The sequence below is a fragment of the Euprymna scolopes genome, chromosome 27 (assembly GCF_053919585.1).
Source record: "Euprymna scolopes isolate OS-2025 chromosome 27, ASM5391958v1, whole genome shotgun sequence".
NCBI lineage: Eukaryota > Metazoa > Mollusca > Cephalopoda > Sepiida > Sepiolidae > Euprymna > Euprymna scolopes.
Window position 1 is genome coordinate 5,560,272 of NC_136508.1, and position 13,638 is coordinate 5,573,909.

Consider the following 13,638-nt stretch of genomic DNA (forward strand, 5'->3'; position numbering starts at 1 on the left):
TTAAGCTTGTGCAGTTGATTTTTATGGTGTAATGCTGTTTCATGGAACTGATTCCACCCTTTAAACTCGTGCCTCATCTTTCATGGCCCAGCGAGCTGGTACGGAGATAGTGAAGTCCTCAGGTCGGAGGTGTTACGTCAGGCTGTCCTTCTTCTTGCCTCTGGCTCAAAATCCTTTTCTGGAAGCAAAGGGAACATATTGACCTATGAGATCGTGATGGAGCCTATTCCCTTTGACCGGTTTCATCAGATTAAGTACGTACACCCAGTAGTGCAATGTTAGACATCACCCTCTCACATGGTTTAGCCCGCCAGTTGAAGAAGTTTACAGGGATGTGACGCTTGGAGTCAACATCTGAGAGATTTATGAATGAGTGAGGGCCAGTGACGCTCGTCCACTCTACTAGGTAGGGAGAAGCATGCCGGACAACAAAGGTACGTCCCCTTTTTAGAGCCCTTATGCCCCTAGATATACTTCTACAGAATTATAGAATTTGAAGACACCGAGCAGGGCACATTCCCATATTTACTCTTTTGTAAATACCTCATTGGATTTACCCTAAGTGAATATCCTTTGTTATGAGTCTCTGACGCAACATATATCATTTGGCGAGGAAAGATGAGCGTATAAAATTTTGGAGACGATAATTAATAGTCTAAATAATTTATAAGGAAAAAAGTGCAAATGAATTTGGAACGCACATTGTCTAAGGAAAATTAAAACCATTGACTTCAGGATGAAATAATTCAACGAACTAAGAAAAGGATACGACACAAAAAGGTAAGACACACTAAAGACACAAAAAAATAAGTATTGTTTATTCAAAAGAAAAAAAGAATGTAATTCGGTCTGATTAGTTCCATCTTGAACCAAAAAAAAGACACATATTTGTTCTTTTCTTAATTCATTTCTAATTATTTTTTTAATAACACAACATACATGAGGATAAAAATTCTACAAAAAAGGAATATGTCTTATACCTGTGTTTGTGTGTTGTGTGTTGGTTAGTGTCGGCGTATATTATTTCTTCTCCAATTTTTTCTAAAATATTACGAAATAATATGTATCATTTAAACATATTCATTCAATTTATTTATTACTTTTTTGTACAATTATTTTTGTTGTTTCATTGTATGCTTAAAATTTAATATGAAGCAAATAATAAACTCACAAAACTATGCAATTGTCCCTCAAAATACAACAAATGCCAATTGGATATTACAAGAACAATGATTAAACAAAGTCAATTATTACACACACTATTATTGAAGTAAGAATAAAAGCTTGTCTTGCAAACTCACTATCAAAAGTTTGGTATGGACTAACAAATGGTCTTACATTTTCAGATATGAAAATGTTTTTTTTAAAGAAAATTATTCTGTTGTTACAAAAACTTGGTACGCAGGAAAATACCAAGTATACAAATGACATTCTCCTGAAAAAAATTGAATATATTCCCTTTAAAAACGATATATATATATATATATATATATATATACATATATATATATATATATATATATATAAATAAATATATATATATATATATACATATATTATCGAGAATTTTTGGAAAGCAGGACAGCTGATTTTATACGCGTCATAACTTTCTAAATATTGTAAAACAAAATGCGGAAGATTTTATTGCTTATGCAGGAAAAGTAAATGCCCATTGTAAATAATTCAGAATAAAAGCCTTCAAAGAAGATACGTTTAAATGTTTAATATTTTATCAGGGTTTAAGAGGCACATTCGATAAAGAGATTTATTTCAAGGATATTATCAGCCATGAATCTAGACACTGAGATACCTTTACAATAGTTGCGGAAAAGTGCCAGATACTGTTGAATTTAAAACACGAAAAAACAAGTATTAAAAGATAAAAGAATTGCAAAAGTACGAACGGTTACATAACGTGTCCACTATAAAAAATATTGTAGAAGATGTAAAGGAAAACCACTTCACAAAAGTGTGTTTTTTTAAATAAAATATGCTATATGTGCGGATATATAGTCCACAATGCAACGGTATGCACAAATAAAAAGACCGTAAGCCTGCAAGAATAAATACAATCGGTTGTGAATGGAAAGAAAAGAAATTGATGTCAACATTTATGGATAGAAATAAACTGCTTTCCGGATACTCGAAGTGATATATTCCTAATTGATGAAGTAACTTGGAAAGAATTGGATAGCTAAACTTACAAAATACAGAAATCATTGCCAGGGGTGTTTCCGAAAAAAGATTAAAATATAAAGGTGTATTTCATACAAATGTGACTCTGAATAAATATACAGTAAAGACCAAAATGTATGTCATACCAAGAAAAATAATACTTTATTTTTATCGACATGATGACACTATTCACATCATGGGAGAAACCCATAGACCCATCTTATAGAAAATTTTGACAGGGATAGAAATTTCCAGACTGTCAGACAAAAAAATTATTAAAAATTGTAAAAAGGATTTTAAAAGTGTGTTTCCCGAGGGACTGGGTTGTTGCATTTAGGCTGAAATGAAATTTGAACTGAATAACAGTGCTAAACTGATGTTCAAACATAAAAAAATAATGTTCCATTCTCTTCACTGGAAACAATAAACGAAGAATTAAAGAGACATGCGTTGAAAAAGTAGACTACTCTGAGTGGGCATCACTCACAGTTTTTGTAAAAAATAAGAATAAAAATAATGTTATGTGCGGATATTTCAACTGGACCAAATGATTACTTAAAAGATCATAAATGTTCGATCTCTAGCCCCGAGGAGATTTTTATAGTGATAGGGGGAACGCTTTGATTTATCTGAGGAATATTTAAAGATCAACGTCCAGGAAGATAGTTCAAAATACCTGACGACACATATCCAAAAAGGACGTTTTGTCCAAATCGGTTGGCTTTTGATTAAGAATTAGCCAGAAATTTATTCCAACAAATTATGGATTCCATGTTAGCAGGACTAGATTTTTAAATAATTTACTAATACGACATTCTGATTAGAAGCAATTATGTTGACGAACATAAAAACCATAATCATAATCGGGAGAATAGCAAACTACAGATTTCAAGTGGCTCTCCAGAAATGTGAATTTGGTATGGACACAATTGAATATTTAGGACAAAAAATTAATCGCAAATGTAAAATACATTATCCAAATAGGAAAGACTCAATTAGAGACATGCCTAGATCGGACAATATAGTAAAGTACAGTCGTTCCGGGGTCTAGGGAATTACTATAATCTTTATATCCCATACATACATAAATTAAGAGCACCGCGTAATGAATTATTAAAGCAGAATAAAAAGGGCAATGTTAAAATGAATGCGAGGAAGACTTCCATGGAATAAAAAAGTATTTGTTATCAGAACTAGCTTTGGCACATTACGTTTCGAAGAAGGGTGCATTGTAGCAACAGATGCGAGTGAATACAGGTTAGGAGCCTTCTTCGGTAATCTACTTTTGTATTTTCATTGTTCTATTTTTAGAGCAACTCTTCTTAAAATCTTATGTTCCTGTTCATATAATATATATGTTCTTCTATCTATGTATTAATTACATGTAGAATAACATTTGAAAGTGAAATATTGTTTCATAACAGTGCCGAAAAAATGTAAAAAATTAAATAATAATCGAGTTAAACAGAATAAAGCGAATTTCGAGAACATTTTTTCTATTAATAGTACTTTATTAAGTCATGATACAAAATCATGCAACGTGATAATGTAAACAGATAAATCTAGAAAAAAATAAGAATAAAACCTGAACGCATATATTTTAGTTTAGTAAAACAGTCAGAAATTGAGCACATCTATTATTGCAAAGAGAATATCGTAACATTTGATATGTAAAAGTAATCTACAATGAACGATCTAATTATTTTTGGCGTTTGATAGCCTAAAGGAGGAAAACTTATTTTGGAGGAGTAATGAAAACTAATGAAACATTTTATCTTCTTTCACAAAAAAAGAAAATCACATAAATGTATGAAATATGAACATTTCGAATTGATGGTTGTATTTATTACGTGTATTTATAGACTATTCTTTTAAATCATGCTTTAAATGTGCTTACAGTTATATCGCATAAGATTAGCAAATCTCTCAACGGTGGCAATCTTTCTAGGGCAATTGCTCTTGACATATCTAAAGCCTTTGATAGGGTATGGCATAAAGGTTTACTTCATAAGATCGCGAGTTATGGTATAGCTGGAAATGTCTTCTCAATTATTAAATCATTTCTTTCTGATAGGTTCCTAAGAGTAGTAGTTGAGGGGCAAAAATCAGAAGCTCACAGTATTAATGCCGGTGTCCCTCAGGGGTCCATCCTGGGCCCAACTCTTTTCCTGATCTACATTAATGATCTTCCAAATCACATCCTTATATCATTTGTAGACATTTATGCTGACGACTACCATTTATGGTTGCACATCTAAGACAGTAAACGACCAAGTTCTCTCCAATTCTCTCTCCTCTGATCTTGAGCACGTAGTACAATGGGGAAAGGAGTGGCTGGTTACTTTTAATGCATCTAAAACTAAGCTTCTCTCTTTACATCATCAACATTCTAATCCACATTTGGCATCAATTCAAATGAATGGCTCTCGTCTTCAGGAGACCTCAAGTTTTGACAAGCTTCTGGGCTTGACCATTACTCCTGATCTTAAATGGAACACGTACATCAAATCTGTTGCCAAGGCCGCTGGAAAAATGGTGGGATCTTTCTATCGATCCGGTAAATATCTCACTGCTGATGCTATTCTCTATCTATATAAGAGCCAGGTACGTCCAAAGATGGCATACTGTTGCCACATCTGGGCAGGAGCTGCTAGAAAGGACTTGTCCTGCCTTGATAGAGTTCAAAATAGACTTCGTAGTCTCGTAGGAGATTTCCTTTTCTCTTCGCTGCAACCTCTATCTCACAGAAGAGATGTTGCGAGTTTGTCTCTGATGTATCGTTATTTTCATGGAAAGTGTTCGACTGGGCTTCAATCTATGGTCCCCCCTCGCCAAACTTTCACAAGAAACACTCGTCTAGCTGTAAACACTATCAATAATTTCCCCCACTCGTTATCTGTGCCTAATCCTAAACGTAGATTCCATGAACAAAGCTTCTTTCTTACAACTGCACGCCTGTGGAATTGTCTTCCGTTTTCCTGCTTTCCGGCTGACTACAATATGGTTGTGTTCAAGTCTGAAGTAAATAAGTTCTTGATGAGCCGTTCCATATGTTATCCAAATGTTATCAAATTTACCAAATTTTCATTACTAATGATTACTATATTGTCCAATTTCTACTGTACACTCTTTAACCCTTATCCTTGAGTGACCTCTGGGCCTTGATAATGTGGTTATGCCTATGTAAAAAAAATCAATGATATTATGATAATTTGCTGTTTACTCTCTCTTGTTACAATATCTAAGAAGCACGCGAATTATCATAAAAAATCTCATTCGATTCTGTTGTTTTCAAATGGTATTGTTTAGTAAAATATTGCTCACATATCCCGACATTTTTTTCAGAGCAACTGTGCATACTGGTGAGGAAAACAGGATATAAATGATACATAGTTCTACAGTATCATTACAACATACTTAAATAGACTTTTTGGTATTATCAGATATTTTAGACTGTTGTTAGTTCTAATTAATTTTAGTGAAAAATAGTATGTGATTTTGATATGTATGACATACCAAACTCGACATAAATAACACTAGGCGTGGCCGTTCCGTATCCGTACAAAATTGATAAAACAACGGAAAAACGTGAACGAACCTTATAAAATGTGTAAACTATATTTTGTCCCGATTTAAATTATGTTGAAAAACATGTATGTACAGAATCGTTTGATATATAAGTTATGACTATGATGTGGAAAGTGAATACACATTAAATACTTACTTGCATTTTTCAGAATATCAAACGATGAGGTCATTTGCGTTACACAAGAATTGGTAAATAGTATTATCAAACTGATAATCTAGTTTTTGTCTAAGAAATATTTTTCTGTGCTCACTTATATCAAATTATATGGGTAATATTTTAAAGTATTTATATACATAGACATTTCTTATCAGATTTTAATATTATTATTCTCGAATATATATTTTCTAGCTTTTTGATGTGTCATCTTTTATACAACAATCAGACTCCAAACTTTACTCATTTTATTAATCTATGAGAGGTAAGTAAAATTTTAGAAAAAAGATTATCAAATTGATACAGAAAGAAGAGTAATCATTAGGAAACAACATTCAAGTATACATTGGCAAGTGTAAATTTATTTCTCGGGAAAGATTTTCATTTGCGTAATTTAATTCACGAGTGTTATGTTTATTTGCACACAGACATCAAGATTTCATTTAAGAGAGAAAAAAAACTGCATTGGCAATTAGTTGTCTCAGAAAACATTTTATTCTGATTTGTATTATCGATTTTTACTTGAAGTGTTTTTCCCTCATTCTGTAGAACGAACTAAAGATATTTATTTGTGTTGTTGCTCAAGTAAACCCCCGCTTGTTACTTTATTGCTGTTTATATTTGAAATGGACATTGTCTAATCCTTGAATCCAGTATTTCCAGCAATCAATTTGGCATAATTTTAAGAAGACTAAGATCTAATTTTCAGTCTAGTCATAACAAAAACTGTAATAATCATACTAGATGCTATCCATGGAAATACCCTAACCACGAGTATTTGGGAATCAAAGTAAATTAGGAAGAGCGTAGCATTATCCGCAATATGTGTGCAGCAGTAAACGAGCCTTCAAGTCGGCTAAAATTATAGACGACCTATTATCGAAAATATCTAAACTGCAATTTATTCCCAAATAAACATATATATTAAACTGGACCAACTCTATACCATAATTTCCGCTTTGTTGTATTCTCATTGCAGTGTAAATCATATCAACACGTTATATTGAAGAAACAAGAGTTCCTGTTTAATATAACAGATCAAGAAACAAACAAATGGTAAGGAGTTGACTTGAAAAACCATTGCGTATATGTGACGATTGGATAATTTTGTATCTTCTGTTTGTACATTGCATGTAAGGCATATAAACAAGTAGATAGACATTAAGTAAACCAGTCAAATTAACATGTATTTAACAGGATAGAATATGTGTAAGCATGAGTAGAAAAGAAAATGCGTAGGGAAAGTATTCCACTCTCAATTCGTTTGAAGTCCTTGTAAACATTTAAAGTAGCGCGCGTGGGACGATGTTTAAGACACAAGTTCTGATGTATAAGCATTCTATGTTGAATGTCTTGTTGGATGTGGGAGTCAGGTAGTTTGATACTATTGGAGGTGCAGATCAATTAATCAGGTCTGGAGTTATACACATTGGTTGGTAATTGTGTGGAATCTCATATTACTTCGCACCTTTTTAACCCTTCATGTTGTCTGCGTTGAAGCAATTTGAAAATAAAAGTATGAAACCGAAAAAATCTTTATTATTACTCAATAAAATGATGAAATTTAGGATAATGGTAGATTTACTAGTAACAATCTTGAGGAGAGTAATATATTGAGAAAAAGCCTATTTTGCACCTAACGGTGTTGGAATACGGTGTAAAATTCGATACATTGGAGGTATAGCATATTTCTGCACGCCTGTTAATCTAATAAAGCATAAATTCAACATCAAGAATACTCTAAAATTTGTAGTTTTTACATGGTATTCATACAAAGAATTAGTAAACAAATAACTTAGAAGAGTAGGTAGGGCATGCGTACAAGTATAAACATGATTAAATGTTCGATTCTTGTGTGTTCCTTACAATTAATCTAAATTGTGTCGCTGGATCAACTGATATTCACTGTAGATAACTAAGTCAGTTCCAGTAATTTGAGAGAAAGTAACTACTCCTACTTAATATGTAATTACTTCAGTTGTATGCGAGTCTATCTGCATATAGTAACAATCTGTGAAATGTAAAATATGCCATACACCTTCGAATGTGTAACTCACTACAATCCACTTCACAATAAAGGGCGCAATATTTTATGCTGGCCACATATTTATTAGCAACTACTAGTAACGCTAACCGGTGTTTCCGGAGGAAACAAGTACAGTTGTTATTGTTGCTGTTGGCGTTGTTGCTGTTGTTGTTGCTGTTGTTGTTGCTGCTGCCAAAGACAACACCAACGCCTATTTGGATAGTGAGCAAGTCCCAGCGATTAAAAAATATTAAAATAAAAAATACCAGCGAGTCTAAAATAAAAAAAATAGATGCTGTATCCAGCCCAGTGTGATAGATGTGAAGAAAAATAGTAGGGAGGAAGTCAGGCAGGCAGACTCGAACCCGGTATAGCGAATGACGAAAGGCATATGAAAAAAAAACATACATCCATTTTGCTGGAGTGAGTGTGTGTGTGAGAGAGAGAGAGAGAGAACGAAAGAGAGTCTGTAAGTTTTGACGGACTGTATTCTTTGTGTTAGCAACCGGCTCTGACGGTATTCCAATGATAATACTCAAAAGACCTCGACCAGAACAAGCGCCCATACTTACAAAACTGCTTAAACGTTGTCTTAAGGAGAAGTGCTTACCATGTCCCTGGAAAATCTCATCAGTATGCCCTGTATGTAAGAATTCAGGTGATCGCTTATCTCTCTCTCTCTCTCTCTCTCTCTCTCTCTCTCTCTCTCTCTCTCTCTCTCTCTCTCAGTACAGGTCAATCAGTCCCCTGTGCGTCATGAGTAAGTCGCTGAAATCTGTGTTAAATAGAGAAGTAATCAACCATCTCAGCAAAAAATAACCTTCTTAGTGGCACACCATATTGTTTCCATTCTGCTAGATCTACAGCAGATGTGCTTACAGTTATATCTCATAGGATTAGATAGTTTCTTAACCGAGGCTACTTTTCTAGGGCAATTGCTCTTAATATATCAAAGGCATTTGATAGAGTATGGCATAAAGGTTTACTTCACAAGATCTTCAGCTACGCTATAACTGGAAATGTATTCTCAATTAGTAAATCATTTCTCTCTGATAGGTTCATAAGAGTAGTGGTTGATTAGCAGAAAGCAGAACTCACAGTATTAATGCTGGAGTCCCTCAGGAGTCCATCCTGGGCCCAACTCTCTTCCTGATCTACATTAACGATCTTCCAAATTACATCCGTACATCATCCATAGATATTTATGCTGATGAGACTACTATATATGGTAGTACATCTAAGGCGATAAACGACAAAGTTCTCTCCGATTCTCTCTCCTCTAATGTTGAGCAAGTGGTACAATGGGAAAATACTTGGCTTGTTACATTTGATGCATCTAAAACCAAGCTTTTATCTTTACACCATCAACGTTTTGATCTCCATCTGGCATTAATTGAAATGAATGACTCTCGTCTTGAGGAGGCCTCATGTTTTGACAAACTTCTGGTATTTACCTTTACTCCTGATGAAACACATACATTAAATCTGTTGCCAAGGTCGCAGGAAAAAATGTGGGATCGTTCTATCTACCAATAAATATCTCACTGCTGATACAATTCTCTATCTATAAAATCCAGGTACGCCAAGAGATCCTTGAAATGACTTATTCTGCCTTGATAAAGTTCAAAATACACTTCGTAGCCTCATAGGGGATGCCCTTTTCTCATTTTCTCTTCCCTGCAAGCTCTTTCTCACAGAAGAGATGCTGCGCGTTTGTCTCTGCTTTTTCAGTATTTTCAAGGCAAAGAGGCCAATCGACTAGGCTCCAATCTATGGCCCCTCTCGCTAAACTTTCACATTTGATGCATCTAAAATCAAGCTTTTATATTTACATCATCTACGCTCTGATCCCCAAGAACCACCCGTGTAGCAGAAAACTATATTAATAAATGTCCCCACGTTTTATCTGTGCCTTATCCTAAACGTAGACTCCATGAAAAGAGTTTCTGTCTTAGAACCGCACGCTCATGGAATTGTCTTCCGTTTTCCTTCTTTCCAGCTGACTACAATATGTTGATCTTCAAGTCTAACGTAAACAATTTTTTGATGAGCCGTTCCATATAAGTGTACGAATTTACCGAATTTTCATTACTAACAATTACTATATTGTCCAATTTCTACTGTACACTATTTAACCCTTATCCTCGATTGGCCTCTTTGCCTTGATAAATGACGATGCCTATATAAAAAATAACTTTATCGGGGATTTTTAAATAAAAGTCCATTATTTTATTGTAAAAGTAACACTTTTTTCTCGAATAAAGTGAAAACAAAAGTTTTAATTTTTATTTCATGATACTTATGCAGAGTATTATAATCCTTGTCAAAATCCAATTATCCAATACAGTAATCAGTGCGTTTTCGTTTTCGTTTCCTCAAGAACCATTATTTCATTTTGTGTGGTCGCCTTTTGGTACTTTAGCGAACCAATATCTAATGTAAGAAACAGACACGATGTAACGTGCACATTTAACAAAAAAGTGTTACGATAGCAAATCCAAATAAAAAATATGAAAACTTCCAATAAATTATGATTAAATAAAACCAGCAGACATAAAGTTCTGTTGATTGTTTATTTATGAAAAACGTATTTTAGTTTTGATGTATAAATGTTTTGTTTTTTTGTTTAGGCAGATTTGCTGTATTGTTGTAGAAGTAACCCCCAAGCCTGTAATAAAAACGGGATACAAAGCAATCAAAGGATGTAATGTGTTTTATTGCATAATTCAAAATTTTCGTTGCATAATTTAAAATTATAAAACATTAAACAATTCAAATAATGTGTTGTATAACAAACAGAAAAGAAAGGAAAAATGAAGATATAAAATGATTAAGTGTATCTTATTTATTATTTTAATTTTTTTTATTTTGGACATAGTGAAAGAAATAGATAGATAGATAGATAGATAATATATGTATATATATAAATATATATATATATATATATATATATATATATATATATATAGAGAGAGAGAGAGAGAGAGAGAGAGAGAGAGAGGGAGAGGGAGAGAGAGAGGGAAAGAGCGAGAGCGACAGAGAAAGCGGGAGAGAAAGAGCGAGAGAGAGACAGAGCGAGAGAGAGAGATCCAATTAATTTCGAGCGGCTAAGTATGCGCATTATCTATCTATGCACTAGGTACGGGCAAAATGAATGCCGATGCTCAAAATGTATAATCATGTATAAACCCCTTTCTTTAACCAATTTTAATGACATTTTCAGTATTTATCAAATAATGATCGCGGGATATAATGAACAAATTATTTTATTTAAATCTTCGTGGAAATGTATTATATTTAGTAGTGTAATAATTTACAACTGGCATAATTGATAGATGAAGTATTTTATGCTAAACAAGTATAAGTTTTATACCAGAAAATTTGGTAAATGGTTAAGGTTGATAAATGTTTAATAAACGAATATGTTTATAAAAAAGTAAAAACAAAAAAAAAATTATAAAGTGCTTTTTAATTCATGTGAATATTGCTTAAAAATCTGAGTTATCTATCTATCTATACGCCTATACATTCGTTTTTCTTTTGTGTGTATTGATATTGATATTAAAAACAGTCTTTTCTATTTATTTAAAAAGAAAATACAATTTATTATATATGCGTTGTGGAAGTGCATTCACTAGCAAAAGATCTAGCTAATTTGCATATTCTTTTAAATATTAAGTTTAATTATTTCCCCATTAGTTGATTCAGTTTTCTAATGTGATAATCATCTTTAGTTATCTATTACATGTAAGTATATTAAATCAGATATTCTAAACGATTTATACTTGCATAATATTTGCGTAAAAGTGTATAGTAAACGTAAAATTTGTTCCATGTATATTTATGTATATATACACATTTTTGTTTACTATATTTTGCTTACCAAACTCCTCCTAGATTTTTTGGTCTACGGACATGAACCTTTATATACAAGCTATTTGAATCCATTCAAAACTTTATATTTGGGCTTTAGCCCAGAAAAAATCGGTGCAAAAGTGTAAAAATTAAAAAAATACATACATTTGCCAGTTAAAGGTCGAACGCCGGCATTAAGGATGCATGACGTAGTAGCTATTGGATCTGTTTTAATTTTTAGCCTTGTAGCAAACATGTTTTCATAGCCCAGTCATTTACGGCAGAGAAAAAAAAATTAAATCGTGAGCTGAACGTATTGGTTTCGATTCTCGGTGGTGGCGCATGAGTCGTTTTTATTTTAAATACTTTTTAAATCATTACTATATATTGCATCCAATCTATCTATCTATCTATCTATGAAAGTGAAAATGTCTGTCTGTCTTTTCCCTATGGTAGTAAAGGAAGACTGTAGTACAGAAAGGCATTACTTTAGATATTCACACTTTTTTTAATATATACATATGTATATAATCTAATGAACAGAACATAGGTTCCGAGGTAATACGCGCAGAACTGCTAGTATATCTATAAATTAGAAAGTGTCTGCATGTGTATCTGTGTACATTTCCCTACGAAATAACTCTGCCAATTTTCAGTCTAGAGACTCGACATTTGATATACAAGGCCCTGGGATTGACCTTTAAGAACTCTACCAAACTCCTCCGACAATTTTGGGTCTAAACACTTGAAATTTTAGATATAGCTCCTTTGAAAATGGATCTAACGTAATAACTTAGTTGAGCCCAAAACAATAAATGTAAAGGGGTCATAATAGGGGTAAAATTGCAAAAGAAAAATTGGCAGCTTTTTTTTACTCAACATACACCTCCAAAAACCCGGGGAACGCCGGGCTGAAATGCTAGTATGATATATACTAATAAAAAATTTAAGAGTGTTTCTAATTTCTGAAAAACTGACAATAAACCCTATTAGATATCTAATGAATAAACTATTAATAATGAAGAAAATAGTTATTTATATATATGGCTCATTCCATGTCAAATCGACAAATTTGGGGGGGGAGACCATGTCCGACACGGATTTATTGCAAATTTGATACAGTTATAGATCTCCATAATAGGAATTTAATGGCACCTGTTACACATCTCAAGGTCAAGGGATTTCTGAGATATGAGCTTGACCTTTTCAAAAAATGTGAATTTTTATGGAAAAGTAACCAACTTTAAAAGACGATATCTCTGTTATTTATGGGTTTACAAAGTTTATTCATATATCATTCTAAAGTACTTGGATATATCTACCATTTTATTTGCGGATATTTTTTTCAAGTTCAAATTTTTACAAGTTGGCCTTGACCTTGACCTTTTACCTTAATTATCTCAAATTTTGACAAAAGATTTGTCTATCTTATGACAGTATATATTTCAAATTTCATGACGGGTTTTGAACTGGAACCATTCCTACAAGCGTTTTAAAGAAGTGGGTTGAATTCAAAATGGCAGAATGTAGTACCTGCTGCTTCATATAAAAACATTTTGGTATTTCACAATATGGTCATGTTTGATATCTTTGTAAAGCTAATTTAATGCTGATTAATATGTACATGAAACCATGCTCACAAAATCCATATAAAAACATTTATGTTGATGAAACTGAATTTTCTTCAATTTTTTTTTAAGCAACACAGATTTTTTTATGGAAAAAATCATATAATAAAAAATAATTTTGAAAGGCGTTAAGGATTTATGAAATTATAACATAAAATATATGTGATCTCAATGGTGAACTATTTTTTTTCGATGATTTATATTCTAAATCC